The sequence below is a fragment of the Coenobita brevimanus genome, chromosome 52 (genome assembly GCF_032717465.1).
Source record: "Coenobita brevimanus isolate Jiangsu-jjx chromosome 52, ASM3271746v2, whole genome shotgun sequence".
Classification (NCBI taxonomy): Eukaryota; Metazoa; Arthropoda; class Malacostraca; order Decapoda; family Coenobitidae; genus Coenobita; species Coenobita brevimanus.
In genome coordinates this window covers 36367192-36373041 of record NC_137005.1, presented here as the reverse complement: position 1 = coordinate 36373041, position 5850 = coordinate 36367192, and positions in this window count along the sequence as shown.

Below are 5850 nucleotides of genomic sequence, written 5' to 3'. Positions count from 1 at the left end.
CTTGTCGTCCTCTTCTGTGTTAAAATAAAAGTAAATCGCCAAGGAAAAGGTGTTTGGGGAGCTTCCTCAACCGACGGGGTTACGAACCCAGGTCCCAACTGGCAGCCCTGCAGGACGCTCGTTTGTGGCCGTCCCGTAGCGCCGTCCAGTGTGCTGTTTTGGCGTGGCGCCCCCCGTCGCGTGACTGAGTTATGTGGACGGCACCGACCCAGCCAAAACCCCCAAATTATCAATACCAGGAGGGGCGGGTGTAGGGGGTGTAGTGTGGGTGTAGTGTGGGTGTGGGTGTAGGTGGAGAGGTGTGTGGGTGTTATGTGGACGGCACCGACCCAGCCAAAACCACAGAATTACCAATACCAAGAGTGGCGGGTGTAGGGGGGAGGTGTAGGGAATGTAGTGGGGGTGTGGGTGTAATGGGGGTGTGGGGGGGTGGGTGTGGGTGTGGGGGTGTAGGTGGAGAGGTGTGTGTTTAATGAGTACCAATAAAGAAGTACAGGTATGCTTGGAATTCTGTGTGTGTGTGTGTGTGTGTGTGTGTGTGTGTGTGTGTGTGTGTGAGAGAGAGAGAGAGAGAGAGAGAGAGAGAGAGAGAGACCGGTAGGTGTGTGTTTTTGTTGTGTACGAATAGGCAAGCATGCATGGAATTCTGTTAATTAATGTGTGTGTGTGTGTGTGTGTGTGTGTGTGTGTGTGTGTGTGTGTGTGAACGGGCCGTAAAAACGAAAAATAATTGAGATGGTGGCTTGTTTGAGTGTTAAGCTATTCGTGTGTGTGTGTGTGTGTGTGTGTGTGTGTGTGTGAAGGGGCCGTAAAAACGAGAAATAATTGAGTTGGTGGCTTGTTTGAGTGTGTGTGTGTGTGTGTGTGTGTGTGTGTGTGTGTGTAGCGGCGTGGAAAAGAAGCGTACAGCTCTTTGTTTACTTTTTAATTGATTGTGTGTATTTATAGAGGGGGATAGTGGTGGTGGTGGTGGAGGGAGGGGTGGTGGTGGTGGTGGTGGAGGGGGATAGTGGTGGTGGTGGAGGGGGTTGTGTTGGCTCCGGGTCTGTGTATGATATATATGCTGTATGTTACCTGGGAGATATTGGGGAAGGTGGGGGGGAGGAGGGGGGAGAGGGAAAGTGTGGGGGTGGGGAGAGAGGGGAGGATGGTCTGGGAGAGAGGAGAAGGGAGGAGGAAGGTAGGAGGGGAGGATGGTCTGGGAGAGATGAGAAGGGAGGAGGAAGGTAGGAGGGGAGGATGGTCTGGGAGAGAGGAGAAGGGAGGAGGAAGGTAGGAGAAGGATTACACAGGATTACACAGGAAAGCAAACAGCAACAGACCTTATGGTCCTTTCGAGGCTGCTTGTTAGAGAAAACTATGACTACAAGATCTAACTCTACATGTTGAAGGATAAGGATAGGAAAGCAAGAAGGCTCCCCCCACCACCAAACCCTCCAGGAAAAAGTGAGAAAAACCACCATGCAGCATGGAAAAACTGGCATGGAAATTTTAAAGGAAACACTGGAAAGGAAAGGTCACATTCTATAATACTTTATCTATACGCTACCCGATAGAGTAACCTGAAAGAAAAAGTAAACAAATAAAATAATAGTTATGGCATGACATTATAAACCGGTCACATTGAGTTAATGAGAAGTCTGTGGACATAACGTGGAAGCTACACACTGCACAGTGTGGATGTTTAGGGGTGGTGCAGCAGCCTTGCCTGGCGCTTTTAAGGTAGGCAGCAGTCAATCAGGCCCTAGCTCCGTTTGTTCCACTGAGACAAGGAACTCTCCCATGTGGGACAAGTACACAAGTTTCATCCTGAAGCAGTGACCCCTGGTACATTAAAAAAATCCCGATGGTGGTCACTTGACTAACAGGGACCCTCAGTGATCCACAGCCCATCACAGGTCGAAAGTAAGAGTAGTGACCGTTAACTCAGGGTTATCTGTGCAGCTCCTAATCTGTGCTTATATTGCTTTCTTTGCGCTGGGGAGATTGAAAAGTATATAGGATGGGTGTCTTAGATAAAAGGGGACTGCACAGTGCACAGTGTGGATGTGCAATGCACAGAGTGGATGTTTAGGGGTGGTGCGGCAACCTTCCCTGGCGCTTTTTAGGTAGGCAGCAGTCAATCAGGCAATAGCTCCATTCACTCCACTGAGACAAGGAACTCTCCCATGTGGGACAGTACACAAGTTTCATCCTGAAGCAGTGACCCCTGGTACATTAAAAAAATCCCGATGGTGGTCACTTGACTAACAGGGACCCTCAGTGATCCACAGCCCATCACAGGTCGAAAGTAAGAGTAGTGACCGTTAACTCAGGGTTATCTGTGCAGATCCTAATCTGTGCTTATATTGCTTTGTTTGCACCGAATAAATTGAAAATGTATAATATCGTGACGCAACACTATGTACGGGTACATTGTTTACGGGGTGTCTTGTAGACTAAAGGGGCATGAACTTACATGTACCGTAGCTATAAAAGCAAGTTATTCGGACAGAAAAAGAGTCAGCTGAGGATTTTCGTGCAAATACTTGTCTAATTTGTTTTTGAATGTCTCAGTTGAGATACTGTTCACGGTATCTGAGGGTAATCTGTTCCAGATATTTACAACTCTGTTAAAGAAGAAGTATTTTGCTTCGTGGGATTGGAATTGTTTTCCCATGATTTTGCAGCCATTACTTCTGGTTTGACTCGATCGGTCTATATCAAAATATTTATTCATGTCTAAGTTGTCATATCCCTTCATGATTTTGAAAACTTCAATAAGGTCCCCTCTTAACCTGCGCTTCGATAGGCTAAATAATTTAAGTTCTTCAAGGCGTTCCTCATATGGTTTGTTTCTAAGTCGTGGTATCATTTTTGTGATTCTTCGCTGAATTTTCTCTAATTTTTCAATGTCCTTTCTGTAGTACGGAGACCAGAATTGCACACAATACTCAAGATGGGGGCGCACTAGCGAGTTGTACAAGGCAAGTATGACTTTTCCGATTTAAATCCTCGAAAGTTCTTCCAATAAAACCCACTAGCTTGTTTGCAATTTTTACCGCATTGGTACACTGCTTGCTTGGTTTTAGGTCATTTGATATTATCACACCAAGATCCTTTTCACTGTCTGTACTTGATAACTGAATATTGTTCATTTTGTAATTTGCATGGACATTGTTACTTCCAATATGAAGTACTTTACATTTTTCTGTGTTGAATTTCATTTGCCATTTTTCTGCCCAGCTTGCTAAAGTATTAAGGTCATTTTGTAACTGCTGCCACTGTAATTATGAAGTGACTTTCCTGGTTATTTTAGTATCATCTGCAAATTTGGATACTTTACAATTTAGACCCTCATCAGTGTCATTTATATAGATAATAAAAAGTATCGGTCCAAGTACTGAGCCTTGGGGAACGCCGCTGATCACATTACGCCATTTGGATTCCTTTCCGTTTATCACAACTCGCTGTTTTCGGTCTGACAGCCAGTCTTGTAACCATTTTAGCGTCTTTCCTTTTATTCCATGTGCTTCTATTTTTCTCATGAGACGCTTGTGAGGGACAGTGTCAAATGCTTTCTGAAAGTCAAGGTAAATTATATCTACTGCTCTTGAGTCATCGTATGATTTGTAAACATCATGGAAGAAGTCCAGTAAGTTAGTTAAGCATGAACGACGATATCTGAATCCATGTTGCGAGTCTTTAATTATATTATTTTCTTCTAGATAATTAACTATTTTATCTCTTATGATTTTTTCCATTAACTTGCACACTACTGATGTTAAGCTGATTGGTCTGTAATTTCCTGGGTGCAACTCATTTCCTTTTTTGAAAATTGGTGTTACATTTGCTAGTTTCCATTCGCGTGGAACTTTCCCAGTACTTTTTAATGATTTATTGAATAAGACAGAGAGTGGCAGCAGTAACTCATGTTTTGCTTCTTTGAGAATTCTCGGTGATATTTTATCGGGGCCAGGGGTTTTGTTTATGTTCGTACTATTTATGGCTGAAAGGATATCGTTATTATGGATAGCATAGTTACTAAGGACTGTGCTATTTGCTTGGTTTGTGGGTAACAGTAGGTTTCTGGTGGTGTTTTCTACTGTAAAAACAGACGCAAAGTAATCGTTAAGAATGTTTGCCATTTCGACCTCATTTTCAGTGTGTCTGCCATTGTTTGTTTCTAGAGGACCTATTGATGTAGTCATAACCTTTTTCTTTCTAATGTAACTGTAAAATTCTTTAGGATTTGATTTGCACGTATTAGCAATGTGGATCTCCAGTGCTCTTTTGCTTTGTTTAATAAGTCTTTTCGATGTGCGGCGTAGATTATCGTATTGTAATTTATCATCATTATTTTGTGTAGCTTTATATTTATGGTATGCCTGTTTTTTGGCTATTAAGTTACTTTTTATTTCACTGGACCACCACTTTGGTTTACTATTTCCAGCTGGACGTCTGTTACGTAGTGGCACACATGACTTTACCACTTCATTAAATTTTTCGGTGAATATTTCCCATGCTTGGTTTATGTCATCGGTTTCAGACATTTGATTCCAATCTGCAGTTGCAAGTAGCGCTCTGAGCCTGTTGAAATTAGCTCTACGATAATCTGGGACCTTTTCTTTGCTCTCCGTTTCTTTTACTTTTTCAGTAGTAATATTAAACTGTATAGTTCGATGATCACTGGAACTAAACTCAGGTCCTATTTCAACGTTGTTGACTAGGTTATCATTTGTAGTCAAGATGATGTCTAGAATATTGTTTCCTCTCGTTGGGTATTCTACGTGTTGGGAAAGGGCGCTTTCCTGAAGATTCGTATAAAGCTCTTGTCCTGAGTGTGCTGTCAGTGGTTCACCCCACTTTGTTACCGGTAGATTAAAGTCTCCAAAAATTACGCTATCCTCTTGACAACAAATTTCCGCAATTTGATCATAAAGTTTTTCATCTGTCTCAGTTGACTGTGCTGGAGGACGATAGATGAGACATATACAGTAACCCCTCCAATATCCGGATCAATAGAGCCATAGGCAGGTCCGGATAGTGGTCCTGTCCGGATATTGGGCCCCAGCTTATGGACTAGTACTTACGGACCCTAACTCTGAAAAACACCTATACAACTCCCTCTGGACATGCATAGCACCTATTTAAGACCCAAATCACACCAATAAGGGACATAAAAGACTGAAATAAATGCAAAAGAACCATAAAATGAGGTTTTAGAGGTGAGTTTATACAATATTAAACATTCTGGGTACTTACAAGTCCCTTGGTCTTGGACTGGTTTGAACCGCCAGTTTGCAGTCCACAGTTAATCCTCTGCACTCTAAATTCTAATTTCTTAACACTGCACAACACTGTAAATTCCTGTGTGTTCTAGTGGCAAGGTATTGCAGTTTATTCACTGTTTATTCACAAAAAACAAGCACCTGTGGCTTGCACTGTTATGAGTATCTGCTCTCCATCGGAGTTAAGCTGTGACTGTTGATGTTGGTGGGGTAACAGAGTTGCCAGATCGCAACAGCCACATTACCAATCTCCTCAACTTTCATTGTCAAATATAACTTTTCATTACCAAATTCGTAAAGCTAGCATATATTCTTCACTAATTATATATACAAGTGGAAATACATGTAATCACTCTCCTTATAACTAACACCATGTTGATTATTTTCACACTATGTAGGGTAGCAGATTAATCAGAGAGAGCAAACAATCCACCATCTCCATCCTGTGTATCCTCATACATGTGAAAAATCCATTTGGTAATGCATTATTCTAATGCATTACCAAACGAATTCTAATGCATTACCAAATTGGCCCACACTTGGTAATGAAAAATACCAAACGGCAACCTGACAGGGGAGG